Source organism: Chroicocephalus ridibundus, chromosome 1 (assembly GCF_963924245.1).
Source record: "Chroicocephalus ridibundus chromosome 1, bChrRid1.1, whole genome shotgun sequence".
In the NCBI taxonomy this organism is placed as follows: domain Eukaryota; kingdom Metazoa; phylum Chordata; class Aves; order Charadriiformes; family Laridae; genus Chroicocephalus; species Chroicocephalus ridibundus.
In genome coordinates, this window is record NC_086284.1 from 147,972,977 (window position 1) to 147,990,056 (window position 17,080).

The 17,080-nt window shown below is 42.2% G+C and overlaps 1 protein-coding gene across 6 annotated transcripts in view; it reads right to left on the reverse strand.

The window, feature by feature from the left end:
• The window catches only part of SOX5 (SRY-box transcription factor 5), a 656,088-nt gene that overhangs the window by 358,354 nt on the left and 280,654 nt on the right, over window positions 1–17,080 (reverse strand). The window lies entirely within an intron of this gene.

Here is a 17,080-nt window from a genome sequence, read left to right on the forward strand (position 1 = left end):
GTAACAGCATGAGTGGTATTTGCATCAGGAGTTACCATATATCATTGCAAGCAACATATGCATAGATGGAAAAAAGATGACGGCAGCAGCAGGTTCAGTGAAATCTCAGGATCTCTCTGTGATAGGGACCTGCTAAAGGTTTGGTTTTATTTAGCGTAGCTTAAAATGTCATTGGCATATGTGTTTCTCAATTAACACCAATTTAATACACTCCAGAAGTGTTCTATTCTAAGAGCAGGCTTCAGAGTTTACAAAGGATCTAACCTGACATTTCAGTACAGGATACCCAGCCCCATTTACAATCAGGAAAGCACATTATGAAGGCTAGATTTTTTTTCTTTGACATTGTGTAACGTTGCCTCTAATGATAAATACAAAAGTCAGAAAATCCTAGTGAACAGTGCTGTAGTATGGAAATTATGAGTCCCTCCAACCTCTGTGAGTCACTCACATCCCCAGATGAAATGGTGCCTCGCAGCAAATGCAGAGATTCAGGAAGAGGATGGCTGATTTTCCTTCTCAGTGCCTCACCAATGCTGTACGTTTTGCTAAAACTTCTCAATTGACAAACTGCAACTCACCAACAGAATAGGTTATAAATATATTTTTTAAAAACCAACAAACCCCAAATACAATGAGAAGTAGCGAATAATCCTGAAAACCCTGGGCTTTATGTCAAAAATCTGAAGAGAGAAAGATTTACTGGTGATGGCTTCCTAAATGATAAATACAGATGTCCAACAGGATCCCAGAAACCAACTCCTGAAAAGCTAAAGGATTATTTATTAACCAAAAGGATGAATAAAGAATAGGCAAGTATCATTTCATATGAACTTTACACAGACTATATGAATGTCTACAATCTATTTAAAAAGAGCACCCGGAGTTATTAATATTGATTTTGGAATATACAATTCATTACATATAATGGGCCAAATTCAGCCCTGGTGAAACCAGTAACTTCAGAGAAGCTGTATGAGACAGAAATCTCTCTCTCCAAATAGAGTGAAGTGTTTATTCTGAAATCAATAACAACAGAGTGTACATTCAAAAAACATTGAAAAAAAAAAAAGGTTAAAGTCAAGCATTTCAAAGTTAGGAAATACTGGCATTAAACTTGCCCATTAATTCTGTACTGTTGTGTGTCCATCCTCTGCCCTGAAGAGGGAAAACTAGCCCAGGTTCTTGCAGTTCAAAAGTGTATCACAGGGCATTCACACAAGAGGGCAGAAGTGTGATTGGAGGGACAACCTGAATTTGGCCTTAATTGTCAATGTTTGGCTTTGCAATTTGCTTTAAACATTGTTTTGGTGTGAACTTTCCTCCTTTTCTGAAGGGAGGGAAATAAATAAAAACTAAGTATATTACATACAACAGCTGAAGCTTTCCAAATCCTATCTCCCTGGCAAGGTTTAGCTTCTGCTAAACAGAGTTCACCTGTTTTACCTTCTGTTAAACAGAAGTCTACCACTTGAGCTTTGGGGTATGAGCTGGAGTCTGCAGAAAGTTGGGTACAGTCTGGTCTGTAGCCAGGACAGCCCACCACTTTTTCCCATTTCCCAGCTACATTGCTGGGGAAACTCCAGCCAATGCCAGCCCAGGGAGGGAGAAGAAGGGGAAGTCGGATGTCCAGGGAGGAGGTTGGGAGAGCACATGCTCCCCGTCCTGCTGCAGCTGCTCTGGCAGGTCCAAGGGCACCCGGCACAGTATGTGCCATAGGAATGGAGGTGGTTTGGTACCAGCTGAGCTCAGCTCCTTGTAACACCCTTGTTTGGCTGATGTGACACTGTGACATGCTTCCTAGACAATGACGGTGAAAGTGAAATGGCGACTTTCATAGGCTTGTATCACCGCCAGGTTGGAACACAGCCTCGTGGCATGACAAAATTGTACTTCTGAAACCTGGAATTTTTTTCAGTAATAAATTTTAAAGAGTGCCAAAGACAGAGTAAGCATTAACGCTTTTTGGTCCAACAGGATCTTTTAAAATTCATAGAGGTAATCTAAATGCAGGGGACTGCTACTGTCTCTTGCAATAAATAATTTGGAAGAATCTTGCTTTGTAACAGCATTCTCACCTACACGCTGTCTAGAGCATGTGTGTTTGTATATACCCATATATATAAACACGTCCTTCAATGCACATGGTTGGAAAGACTTCATCCTGAGCATGACTTGCCAGGAAACCTGGAAAATTCTGATATATAACGAGTTAATATTTTAACAGATGTGCACCTTCAAAATGAGAATTTAATCCTGAATTTGATCAGGAACGCGTGTTGAACTCTGCTATAGGGAACACTGAAATTCAAAATCATTATCCAAGATCTTCCTTCTTCTTTAAATCAGAGGAAATTTTGTGCTTCGGTTTCTCCAATTCCTGGTTCCAGTGCAAGCCTAGTGTTTCTCACGTTGTTTTGGTCCTTTGAAAACTGAACTCAAAGGACAAAACTCACTCACCAGGCACCAAAAGGGTATTCATACTGCATAACTTCAGCCACCTAACTGTTCATAGAGGCCACTGAGGTTCCTAGCATGGCTGCTCTGAAGCCCACTTTGGATGAGCCCGCCTGTCTCTATTCACTGTACAGGTGGCTTTGGCTCCTAAATTAGGTACCTAATTCAGATGAGGTTACATGGTGTGACAATTTCATCCTCAAGCCCTACTGTAGCATGTATATATACGTGCTAGTCAGCCACAAGCTAACTCAATCCCAAATGAGTGGGGTCTGAGTTAAATTCAGGTTTTAGATAAAAATGTGCCTAAGAAAGTGCAGATCTAGATGCCCTCAAGCTCTAAGAATCAAAGATCCTATCCTAGGTACAAATTTCTCTGACCTACCTATAGCTTCGGCTGGAAATTTGGATTATTCTTTTCCTAAAAGAAGCTATAAACTCATTGTCCAAAGGTTCCTTATTTGTTTTATTCCAATCACATGGTGATGTTAACATCCCAATTTTTGAGTGTTCAGTTATCGTTACTGAACTGTTTTTATGATATACTTCCTAAGCGTCAGAGAACTTTACACAGGTACAAATACCATGCTTGGCATTTGTGTATCACTCCCATTTAAAGCACTACCTCCCTTCCTTCTTCCCCCCACCCCAGCTCACAACACACAGCGGTGGGAAATGAGCAGGCAACTATGTCCTGTTAAAGCTGTAAAAAAAAATCCTACCAGCACCATGCAGTTATGGTTGAACCAGGCAAAAGGCATGCCTCAGTGCAAGTTCTCCACCTGTGCTGGATGTACAGCACCTGAAAGGGTTAAGAGAGCGAGGAGAGCTTTCAGAAATACCTAGAAACAAGGATACCTGCAGGGCGTGCTCAGTTTGTTTTGAAGATGTGTTGTTCTAACACAGTGGTTTACCAGTTGAATATATTGCTATTTGATATCCTGCTAGACAACTCTGTGGCTGGAGTTGTGTGTCAGATCAGTTAAGCTTTCCGTCAGGATGTTCACTTCAGCGATGATCAAACCCCGGGCTTGCCCGCACAGGCAGGCCCACACGACAGGCCCAGGCTGCGGTGGGACTGTACTGTGCAGGAGCCCTGCTGCGTTCCCCCCTCCTGGGCTGCCCTGGCGAGGGGCAGCTCCCTCGGCACCCCTGGGAGAATCCTGCACCCCGTGGGGCATGCTCACACAGAGGAGAAGGGAGCTCAGAGACTTGTCTGCTACATGTTCACGCACTGCTTCTCCTTATTTCTAGCCTAAGTTACTCCTGCTCCTACCTTTTCTGTCCTTTCATGCCTTCTTCTGGGGGCTTTAATTTATATTACTTTTTTTTTTAAATCAAGAGACAGGTGCATAAGATGCCCTCCTCAAGTCAATGCCTACCCTCTTCCTAGGAGGACAGGAGAAGGACTCCCATCCTGCCAGTCTCCTCTGCGCCCATTCGACTTGACTTGGTGGTAATGCGTGTCCGCCCTCCACTCCAGCAAATAGACAGATTCTCCCAGAGTGATTCACCAATCTTCCCCCTCTGTATTGAATTAATCCAAATATGTTTCATGATAGAAAATTTTGCCTCTCCAGTACGTTGTCAAGACCCATTTTCATAGAATCATAGACTGGTTAGAGTTGGAAGGGACCTTAAAGATCATCTAGTTCCAACTCCCCCTTTCCCCCCCACCATGGGCAGGGACATCTCCCACTAGACCAGGTTGCTCAAAGCCCCATCCAGCCTGGTCTTGAACTCTCAGCACTTACAACTGAGGTGCCCAAATATTATCACTGTCCATAATAGAACCGACTGCTCGTTGCTTCCTGCCTCTTCACCACAAAGGACTTTTCTTCACATCCTAAAGTAACCGCACTTTCCTAATGGCCTCCTGTGAGGGAATTTATACAAAGCATTTCAGCACTTAAATAAATCATATCCCCAGTTGTTCCCTGACCACTATTTTGCAAACTCTTCCTAAGAAGGAGAAAAAACAATCCAATTAGTTAATCTTTGCACTGTACTTTGAAGATGAGAAGTGCTGTATCTGTTTAAACATTCTTACATTACCCAGTGTGTTGCTTTTAGTTCAGTCTCCTAAACTGATCAGGATCCAACACTGGCCCTCGTGGGAACCAACCCAAGTAGCCCCGTCTGCCATCCTCACTTTCTGCCTTGTTGAGATGCTCCTCAGACGCCATCACTCTCCACACACACAGCAATATCCTCCCCAGAAAGAAAATCCAAAACGCCCTCCAAATCCTAACTCTGTAGTTTGGCTGTGTACTACAGAGCTTTTTATATAAATAAACACGTGCTCAAAACTCTCACTGGTTTGGGGACAGATCCTGACCCCTTTACCCATATACTCATTAATATTCATTTGCACCAGCGATGCTGGATGAACAGCTGACTGTTGGGACAAGGGAGTCACAGTACAAAACCGACATGATTTTGGAATTTTCGCTGCCATGCAAACCAGCCGGAGAGTTACTAAAACACAACAAAAGTAGCAACAACTTCTAATCAGAGCGTCTCCTCGGGTCTGGAAGGGAGTTTGGTGAAGAAACAAGCCAGATAGAGTAAGATCAGCTCTCTAATTTACAACACAAAGCATCAATTAAATAAATTAATCAAAGGACAATTAATTTCTTGTACAGTAGCAGGAAATTCAGACCCCACTTGTGCTGCACATGCAATGGGTTTGGAAGCTGGCTAGACCCCACGTCGTGTGGTTTTTATTGCCGAGGAGCTGGTATTATTTCTCTTTCATCCAATGCCTTAGCTTTTTGTTTTCTGTTTTTAAGCGAGGGTTGCGGTTGCTTCTAACCCATATGTCTCTAGTTTTGAGCCGCGTGGTTTGCCCCCTCTGTCTCTCATCATTGCTTTTGGCCCAGTTTCTTGACAGGAAATGCGAGATTTATTTTATCTGGCCTGAACTACATTGTTCCTTCCTGACTACTGGTGTTACTTCACTCCAAATAACACGGCTTTGCGCTTACTGCCTGCGCAAGGTCAAAGCCTGAGGGGAACAGGCATATTCAAGAGAAACGGTGAGAGAAGGGGATAAGGCTTGAGGGCAAAAAAGACAATAAAAGGCAGAAGGCAGGAAGAGAAATGGAAAGAAATTAAGACGTGATGTAAACAGTTTTGGTTTGGAGGAGATCCCCCGTTTTTCTCCAGCCATCAATAAGCAGAATAACTCTTGGATACCAATTCAAGCCAAGTTAGCAATGCTAAAGTTATCAACTGAAGCCAGACATTGCCAGGTAATTTAGATCCTAAATTCAAGCAGAAAAACAGTTACTAAAATTGGTACAAGAATTTTTAAAACGTTGCTGAAGATTTTCAATCTTTCTCCGGTCACTCAGCAGAACAAGCAGCGCAGAAATGTGAAATACATCCGCGGTTAAGAGGACAGCAAGCTGAATGCAATCAAACATATAAATGCTGAAAACCAAACACCAGTTTCTAAATGAATTACATTTGAGTTCCTCTGGCGCTTGTAGAAGGCTTTGTAAATTTTTGCCTACTGTCACCAAGTATATAGTAAATAAACTTGTAAGAGGTGGGGCAGGGTCTGCGCTGGGCATTGCAGCTCTGCTGAAACCCATGGCACTCAAGCTGCCCAAGAGCAGAACAGCCTTGCAGATGCCAGACTGCTTTTTGACTCAGCAAAAGACTAAAAAAAACCCCAACTTTCTCCATATACCTGACCTAAAATGAATCCAAAGCAACAAACAAAGCTAATTCTCCAGCCAGCAGAGGCACATACCTTACCAGCATCCCAGCCTCTGAGCGAGGAATGCAGCTTCAGCCTGCCCACTTGCTTGCTTGCTTTTATCCTTGAAAGCGGACTGAAGTTGATCACAGCTTCAAAAAAGCAGCAGGGTAATGGACACTTTTGCCTAAAACACACCCAAACACTAGATTCAAGTACCTCTTTCAGATTGAATTCTTTATCTTAAGCTGAACTCGAATTTTGTTTTGTAAGACACTTCTGCCAAAGTCATCCCCCACAGCGTTTGTACCCGTGATAGATCAGAAGGAACTCAAATGCTTGCTGAAAGCCTGCAGCCGCAAATTAGCTACTAACCAGCAAGACTATGGAGGCTCAAACATCTTTGGATAACTCCGCAAGTTCTGATGTTTTTGTGAGTTTTTACCCATACCAGCCCAAACAAATTGTCCAGGGTGGGGCTGAGGGCCTGGGAGGAGAAGGGAGGGATGGCTCTTCAAACAGTCTGAATGGGCATGAACAGCACTGCAAGTCAATAGCGAAAGCTGTCCACGCTCCCTCCGGGCAGCCTTTTGCCACCTCAAACACTAAGGCATGTTACTGGGTCAGTACCACAACCCTGCACCCTACGCTGGCTGGCTCTGCGTGGTGCAGAAAGCCAGTGATCTGCCTCATGATGTTCTGATCTGCACAGACGAGATCCTGAGCCAACATCCCAGACCTCTGCTTCCCGAGCACCACGTCATTCTCCCACATGCAGACAGCCGGCTTCCCCCCACCTAAGGGAATACGGCTTTCTATACCAGCTGGAAGGCAGTGTCTGGGGAGATGGTTCTTGCTCCTTGTCCCAGAAACACAAGCATTGGGCACACACCGATTCAAGCATCTTATTTACTCGGTCGCAGCTCAGAGGCAGGTCTGAAAAACATCAGAAAGAGCACGGGACCGAGTGTCTCCAAGTGGGGAGGAGCAGGGCCTCCCCTTTCAGCAGCAGGACCTTGTTACATCGGCACAGCTGCATGTTGAATTGGTGGGTAGAGCAGAGATTGGCCTTTGCATTTTGGGAACAGTTAATTAAATGGGGCGCAGATCTCTAGCTGAGGTGTCAAGGCATTGGTTTTACTGCAGCACGTGACCCTAGCAGCAGCCTGACTTCCTACTGCATCCTGAAGTTTCTCTGTTTTCCATGCCATTATTACCCCAAATTGCTGATCCTTACGAAATAGGGAGTCTCTCGGTGTACTACACGATCAAGCCTTATGGTCTAGTTCTGTTCCCTTTTTGATGGGGTCTGAAGACTGAAAAGCTTATTGAATTAAGAATGGCCATTTAGTAGAGAGGGGATTAAAAATGGAATTAAAGTTGGCAAGAGCTTTCCAACGGAGTGGTGAGGCAAATGTGCCCAGTGCCGTCTTCCTGAAGCTCACCCCCATACTCATAGAGCGAGAGGCTAAAACCTGTGGGTCGCCTTCAGCGGTGCTTTGTACCCTTCAGAGTCTACTTACTTCACTGCAATTAGGTTTAAGTGGTGTTTAGCATTCCACGATTGCCCTACTTTACGGTCCCTTCATTTTCCTAGCTTAAAAAATAGCGATGTTGCAACACTGTAGTGTTTCTGTTGTGATTGTCATGATGGAAGCAGAGCCAATGCAATTTGCCCATGTTTTACTAACCGCCATCTGGCAGGGATATGGTGACATGCGAATCTTCACAGGACTCTTGTTTTTCAACTATCTGCTGGACAACTAAGGAGATCACCAGGCTGCTGGGATGAGTGCCAGATGGGAGGCAGGTATGTTTATGAGTTTAAGATTCTTATTTTCTTTCAGTGCTTTCGCATGCTGTTCATGGAGTGGCAGGAAAAGTGAAAAGGGGGAGGAGGGGATGAGTCAGTGACTAGACTACAACTGTTCAAAATCACTTTGAAGTTCTGCAAAACGCAGTTGTTTCACAGTCCACCTCTTATCTGCTGTTTGTTCACTTGGCCTTGAGGTCTGGATGGGTTTTTTTGGGAGTTCTCCTTTCCAGTGCTTTGCCCAGTGCCCCCAGTCTGGCAGGTGAACACGCTGCTGAACATGCACACAGTACTCAATAAAGTGGCCACGCTTGCCTTTCTGCCTTGGTCCTGTAGCTCTGGTGAGCTCTGGGGTGATGGAAGGACAGTCATGTGCTGCCTCACCAGTAATTACGGGCAGCTGACATAGTGTTAGCACAGCGGCTAAATCTTGCACAGAAATCTTAGAGTTACAGCAGCGTCGTGACAATAATGGGAGAAGAGTCTCTGCTCATCTCCCTGGTCTTCAGGACTGCTAAAATGGCAAAAATTGTTGTGACAAGATGGAGATTGAGTCTTCCGGATGATAAATGCCTAAAGAACCCAAAGGATAATGATGACATCAAAACTGTATAACTATTTTGAAGTTTACCTAAAAATCCCCCAAGAAAACACAGCAACTTCTGAATAGTGAAAGGACAACTGGGGACAACGGACAAAGCAGTCAGTAGATCACTGCTCCTCAAACGATCCAGACGGTAAGTTAACTTTGTCTGGAACGTGCTCAGGTCTCAGCTACGTGGTGCCTCTTACGCTCCCCTCCCAGATCTCATATCTCTGGGTCTCCTTAGCTCGCTGCTGCGTGTCTCAGCTGGGAGGAGGGTGTGCAGCACCTGCCCGGCTCACCGGGGCTGGAGCCAACGCTGTCAACATTTCAGAAAAAAACAGCAGCTTCAGCAATTTCATCAAACAAATGCCGCGATAAACTATTTCAGTAACTCTGCAGTAAATATATATCCCTGTCACACCCCGCATACCTATACCTAATGTCCTACCCTGACTCACCTTCTTGCAGTGGGTCCAAAAAATAAAGTCTAGTTTTAGCCACCGTAATGACTAACATTCGTAATGACTAACGAAGAACTGCAGCTAAAAACACAAGCTGCTCTAACTCAAACTAAACAGTCATGGCTCACCAGCAAGGACTGAAAGATTCATGTTCAGCTCAAATGTAGAGGAGTATCTGTGGCACACTCTCCCCAACATGTTACGTTAACAGAGCTACGCGCAATAAATCCTTATTACAGTAGGCTTTTCATAACAAAGATTTCTGATGAGGGGGCTGGTTTGGAAGAACCCTGTGTTGCATCAATTAAGCAAAACAAACAACTCCTCACAAATTTCCCCCCAAACAAAAACCAGACCACAAACAAACAAAAAAAGAATCCCTCACCTGTCACGCTCAGGTTGGAAATCAACTCGTGGTTGTAATCGAGGGTAAAGTATGTGACATGCAGGCGTACCTTCCCTTTCTTCCCTCACCCTACGTAAGGCCATTACTACAGAAATTATCTGCTCGATTATTAATTAAATATCTATAAATTCACACACTCACAGACAGTCTCTCTCTCAATAGGTCTTGGCATAAGGGAGCACACAGAATTTTGGCAACGAGCTGAGAGTGGAATAGGCGGCACAACCTAGACATGCCCAAGCCTTCTTGACACAGGAACAGCTTCTCTTCCCTATGCCAGGGGTTCGCTCAGTGCCAGCTCCGATGCACACCCCCTTCCAGGAATGGCTCTCATCCATGCTGGCAAACAAAATGATAGAGAAGAAAATATGAAATTACTCTTCAAAATGTAAGTGGAAGGATGAGCACGGCGCCAAGTGAGAAGTATCCAAATGTGAGATCCCACACTGCTACATGTCAGTTGGAAAGATGACACACATACAGAAAGTCAAGCAAACAGGTTCGTCCACAAAGGGAAGCTAAAGGAGATCATTTGCATTTTGGATAATAAAATATTTAAAGCAGCACTGCACAAATTATAAATAAAAACACTAACTGCAGTCACCAAGAATGCAAGCACCCTATGTGGAAGCTGGCCAGCAAACCCCTTCATTAAATACAATATGATCAGAAGGAAATAGAAAAGTGGCTACAGACCTCTGAAGGCCAGCAGGTAATGCAAGCCAATTGGTTATTCAGTTCTAATTAAGGGATCCAATACTTATTTTGGACTCCTCACAGAAGAATAAAGCAAGAGTTCAGGGTGAAGTAAAGTCTACTTTATTTAACAATCTGTGACTGATTATAAGGGAGCAGCAAGTTCCAGATGGGTGGGAGTGCTTACAAAAAACCTCTATTTTCCTACAACTTACAATCAGTGCTTTTAGTTTCCATGTATTGTAACGTTGCCACTTAACACGACAAGCACAGCAGAACAAAGAAACGTGAAACCAACTTTGCACCAAAATTTGAGGACTGAACAGGACATGCTTTCCCACTCAACAAAGGATGTAGTTCAGGCTTCTAATTTTAGCATCTTATTCAAGATGATACGTGATTTAGAGTGTTCCTCGGCTGACCACTCAGCTCTGACCTAACCCTAAGAAACTGTTCGGTTCTGTTGTGTAAAATATGCAGGCTTTTTGGTACAGAGATCACGCCTGCTTCCGTGCTGTAGGAAAATCATCACGCAGACAGTATTTTAAAAAACATTCGCTTCAGCTATTATTTATTTGCAGCTATCTGTTTTTAAGAGCTACTATAATTTTGAAATGAACAATTGTTTTGCTTTTTAAATTCATCATATTCATGTCTTTGTAACCACCCGGATTTATTATTGCTGGTGTGCAAATCGCACGGAAGCATGGAAACCCCAACAGTTTGCAAAAAATCTAGTTCCTTTTCTGTTATAATTGCAAGTTCAAGAAACTGTTCATTTCCATATTCAGAAAAGGCAACATACTCCAACATTGTGATTCCCATTCTGTGCCTTTGCCCACCCCATACCTAATCCCCACTGTCTTGGCACAGCAGTGGAAAAGCAGCAGGACCATGAGTAATGGTAAAAGCCTGGAACTTAGCAGCCTTAATTGATTCATATTCTGTGAAAAGAAAAAGAAAGGGTCTATGTTTGTCTCCTTGCAGAGCTCCTAAGTAAACTCTGCTAGACAGAGTGTGTGCATTAGGCTCACCGTTTTTTCGCAGCTGAGCAGAGCTAGGTAAGAGGACATAACGCAGCTTTCATCCACAAGGATTTCCCTAGGCAGGCGCTGTAAAAGGGTTAACGACTGATGTTTCCATTAAATTTGACCTGCCTCTCAGTTTTGCAGTAGCCTGATATAATCCTTGTTTTGCACCTATTTGCATGGACAAATGGAGTCACTCCATAACAAGTAACGCACAACCCTCACTCTAACAAAAGGTCAATTCATTTAAAATGGACGCACACAGTGTTATTTCTACTTACACTTAAAAACAAACAAACCAGGGCAAAGCCTGCCTACGCACCGTGCTGCTACTTACCAAGAATTAAAAGCTCCACATTCAGGACCTAATGGACGCAGAATACATCTGTAGGCATCCATGTGTACTTTGAACAGAAATCAATAGTATCACCTCGCAATTGCCAGCCAGGACGATATTCAGCCTCCCTGAGCTCTCCAATCCAAAATGTCGATCATCTCGGCTCTAAACTTTCAAGGACCAGTTACAGTCTCCTTCGCTGGGAATTCACGGTCAGGTAAGAACAGCAGCAACAACAAAAAGCCCTCAGAACCGTTCCAGAGGAAGCCATTCTTTTATCTACTTATTTTTAAATCCCGACTCTGAATTTGTTTTTGACACAAAAAGATTGGGCATAGGTGTCTATGAGGATTGATTATAGGATGGGCATTTCTTTGGCCAACTGTTTGAACATACTGAAGGTCAAAACAGACCAAATAGGAACTGATGATTGTAACACAAACCCACTAGGAACTGAACTAACACTGCAAAAATCACCTTTACGATTAGTTTTAGTTGACCCTAACTCCCAAAGTCTCAGCTCAGAGACCAAATATGGGAAATGGACTTACTCCTAGAAGGTGTTTCACCAGATAGATAAGGTTTGTGGCAGCACTGTTCGGAAGATGGAATGAAAAGATCCCGATGGTGAACAGGACGTTGCTCAATATTCCAGAATATATTTATTAAATATGTATTACTAAGAGTAAATACTAGTAAAATTACTAGGAGTAAAAACTAGTAAAAAAATAAATTAATACTTGCATTAATATCAGAAACACTTTTTACAGAGCTAAATGAATAATCGCGCAGAAGCTGAGATTACCATACGCTCCATGTTTCTTATTTAAGAATGTTCAGGAACAGTCTGTTATGCTTTTTTGACAGAAAAATAGTCTTCACTAAATCAAAGTTTTCTACAAGAAAATTTTGATTGTGCTAATACTCTTATGAAATTAAATATTTTGGGGCAAGATCAATACAATTTGAATCATTTCAGTATATTTCAGCTACCTTCATATGGCTATACCTGACGGCATTTAGCCTAAGGCATTTGTGCAAGCAACTGAAGCAATTCTGGAGCAGTTAGTTAGCACAAAACTTAACAAAGGGCAGAGGAAGTACAGGTAGGATAGAACAAAACAGTACCTGTCTTTAAAGAAATTAAAATTGGAGGAATTACAATCTTCAGTTTACCTTCAATTCCCAGAAAATCTGAGAAAATAAATAAACTTTTTGTAAGCACGTGAGTGGTAACAAGGAGGCAAATAATACACATCAGTATTGACCTACCAAGAAAGTATCTTGCTAAATGAATCCCGTTTCTTTCTGTTACAGTTCTGCGCGGAGCACCAGAAGTAGTAGTTGCTGTATTTGGATCGTGGTTCAGTTTTTGAAACTGTCTGACACTACCTTCATGTAAGTAAAGTATATGAGCTTCAAGAGAGATGGTCTTGCTGGAACTATCATAGGGCAGGTAGGAAAACAATGCACTATTATAAAGAAAACATTATTAATGGTTCACTACAAAAAATGGAAGAATGCATAGAGCAGCGTTCTGCAAGGATTGGCCCTAAATCTGGTGCTACTCAATATTTTCACTAACAACTTGGACGACAGAATAAAGAGTGTTCTTATGAAATCCACAGATAGCATCAAACTGACAGAGATGGCAAGTAGGAAGACAGAATCGGAATTCAAAATGATCCTGAAAATGGAGGAGCAGCCTGAAAAGGATGCAATCGGGACAAGAAAATGTAACTATAGTTAGGTAGAACAGTTAACTGCATAAATGCAGGATTGGGAGCAACTGATGAGGGAGCACTTCTTTGGGAAAGGATCTAGGTATGACAGTCAACTACAAGTCAACAACATGATAATACTGTGAAAAAGGCCAGCAGCATACTGGGATACATATCATCATATGATACGTGAAGGTTCATCAAGAAAATCTTTCACTCTATTCATCACTGGTAAGACCTCTGCAGGGAACTATTTCAGGGCACTTCTCTTGAAAAGAGATGTGGTCTACCTGTTTCTAATTTCCACCCTAAATTTAATCGCCACTGTATGTAGGAATATCTTTTTTCTTATCTCTTAACTTAAATTTTTCTTATCTCTTCACTTAAATTTTTCTTCTCTTTCTTGGCATATTAATACCAGATACATCATGTAACTACTTGATCTTGCTAGGTTAAACAAATCAAACCCTTTATTCTTTTTCATTAAACACACTCTCTGTTCCCCAGATAATTTTTGTAGCTATTCTTCAACGTGTTCCAGTTTAAATTAATCTCTTTAAACACACATAAATGGAGCTGTACACAACATTCTACATGCTTTGTACAGTGACTTTCTGCCCTCTTTTGATGGAAATACCAAACCTGATATATCCTGCACTCATACTGTCTTTTTCACATTGTCACATTTAATGTTTCAGAGTAATCCTATGATCACCTAAACGTCCAGGTCTTTCCCCCTCAGTCTGAGGAAGGGAGGAGATGACAAGGTCTAGCAAACATTCTTGTCGTTAGTTCTTAACCAAGTGACCTTGTTGTTTATGCTGTAAAGTTTTATCTGACTGTTAATCCCCCATTCCTCCAAATCATCTAATTTTTCATTATAGCATTCTGATCCTCCCCTAAAATGATAGCACCTCTCATATTTTTGTGATTGGTTTCTGTTTAAAACACAATTGTAAGATCAATTGAAGTTCAGTCTTTATTGGTCTTCTTTTCCCCTCTTCTTTAGGTATATGAGTGATGAAAATCATGGTGTAAATCACAATTTGTTGTTTTTATTTTTTCTTAAACAGAAGCCAACCATATGAAGTTTTGAGTCATTAATTCCCTAACTGTCATGACCCAACCCTCTCACTGCTGAAAGACTGGTAGGTTGTTTATTCCTTTTAACCCCTGTGATAGTTTATATTGATTGAACATTTTCAAAGCTGACACTGCAAGGGAGGGGGAAAAAAAAAAAGGCAAGCTGAAAATTGCACTTCCCAATCAGGCAATAGGCTTTGCCAAAGGTCAGCTCTGTACTAGAGTTCACAGTATTAAAACATATATTATTTTCTCTCTAAATAACATGCAAGATACTACTTATGGTCTGCTATGCGAATGTTTTTCATAGTGCTATAAAATATACTCTTTTCTATGTAATGGACTCCTCAAATATATGTTGTAACTGACAGAACCGTTCTAGGTTTGATGATAAAATTATAACCTCAACTTTTACGTCCTGTTGTAAGGAGGAGATCAGGATGGAAGAATGTACAGCCCAGTTGATGGTTTTTCTGGCTCTGCACTTATCTCTACAGCTCCTCAGATTCACTGATTATAACAAGGGCAAATGCATTATCCAAAACAGATTAAACAGTATTTGAAACGCTGCTACCACTATTAAAAATGTTCTGAATGTTGTGCTGCTTTAAAAATGAACCAGATATATTTTTATTGATATTTCAATAAAATAATGTATGTGTGTGTGAAGGAAGGGGATAGGGAAGGTCGGGGCTGACTTGCGTATTAGAGAAGCTCTTTTTCGCAGTCTTGTGATTCATGCTCTTCCACGGTTTTCTGAAGCAAGTATTTCAGATCCGGCTGCTGCACAAGCCCAGTAACTAGTTTTCATCACAAGTTTCCTAAGGATTCTCAGCAGACAGATGGAAACGATACACATGCGCAACAGCCACTCCAACACAATAGAGCCACTGTATCAGTAATGTGGGAAATATAGCATCCCTCCATCCCTGAGCAGGCTTTAATGCACTGGATTGTAACAGCTCCAAAGAAGTGTTTGTGGTCTACTGAGTCAATCATCTGTACATTAAAAAGTCATAGCTAGCACTACTATCTCTTTGGCACGACACTTAAAAAGTATCAGTTAAAAAGGAAAAATAAAAGGAACACACCAAAGCCACACAAAAGTCAGAGTAATTTAGTTACTTGTGACGAGCAAAGTGCATAAATACATGCTTAGCTTGACTCCAGTGCAAGTGAAAACAGGGCCTAGGTCTTTTGCTGAGTCAGGATCTTAGCACCGAACATTACCTAAAATTGCTCTGCTGCTGAACACACTAGGTACATTCTTAATCTAAAATTGATATCATACCACATATCCCACTGTTGGCAATAATGGAGCGATACCATCCCCACGTACCATGTAAGATGCACTTTCATATATTCCAGTGGCATACCTTTTTCAGAGGGAATCCTGTGTAGTTTGTTATATACGCACCTTAAAAGCAGTCGTTTCTCGCATTTGTGCAAACAGCTGCTAGCAAAACACAGATGAGCGCCTACCGAAGGGCAGCATGTCCAGCCAGCATGACCCAGCTGCGCACAACTGGACTCTTGAGCAGAACTGAGGTGTCCACCAAGCAAGTACCAAAACACAGACTTCAGCTGGACTGACAGGTCTGACAGTCACCCTAAGTCCCAGCACTCGCAGTGCCCTTGGGTGGGCTGGGGGAGAGGACGAAGCAGAGCTGCTGCCCCTACACTGCTGCTTTCTTTGATGGCTTTGTTGTCACTGCTGCCCAGCTGCTGGGCAAGGCACGGCTCGAGGCCCTGCAGCAACCAGGGAGGACTTGGAAGCAGAGAGCCACTATCCGAGTGCAAACACTGTACAGAGTTAGTGACAACTGCACCCGGAAGGAACCTTTTCCCATCATGTTCAGTAACTTCTTAAAAACACATTTACATCAGTTATTTTTGAGGATGAAAAATTACTGCTGGGGTTGGTAGGGAGATTTTTCTCTGCTCACAAGTGTTGCCGTGGGACTGAAGGAGTGAACTGGGGGGGGGGGGCGCTTACTGTTTGTAGCCTTTAGTACCATGTGTCTGAGGCTAAAGAAGAGAAGATCCATGCTAGAGGATGGGAGCATTTGTTCTTCCTTGTCACTTGAGAAAAGGACATCGCAGGGGAAAAAAAAAAAAGGAAAATTAAAAAAAAAGGACTAATTTGGATGTCAGAGCAAGGAGGGTGCAAACCTCACATATACTTCATATCGGTTGTCAACTTTACATATATACAATGGCAATAGTCTTTATAAAAACAAATAATCAGACATTAGAGTTGCCTTAATCCTTGCTTAAGTACTGGAGATGTATAACTCTGAAAGCATGTACAATGTGATTATAAATAAAAGCTGTGGTCTGTCATTAAATTGGGCTATTTGAGAGTTTTAAGAGTAAAAGATGGCAACTCAGAAATTAACAGTTCTGATGCCGTTGTAGTAACATCAGCCACCGAACTTCAAGCAAAGCCTGTGTTATATTTCAAAATTTTACATCCACCTACTAAGACTGATTACCTCCTCTTAGTCCCTGGAAGGAGAGGGCACTTCAGGACATCTGTATCTAGGAAAGTACTTAAATCTGTACTCACACAAAGGGGTATTTCTCTGAACTGGGGTCTCAGTTTCTTGGAACTGATGCTAACCAGCTAAAAACTGGGCTTCCAGTACAAGTCTGGATGATGTGACTGGTGATTTATGAATACCAAACCTTTAAAAAAAATTGTCACCTGGCCAGTTTTTCAGTTATATATATACATACACAGACACAGAGAAGTACAGTAACAGACACTTTAAATGTGTACGAAA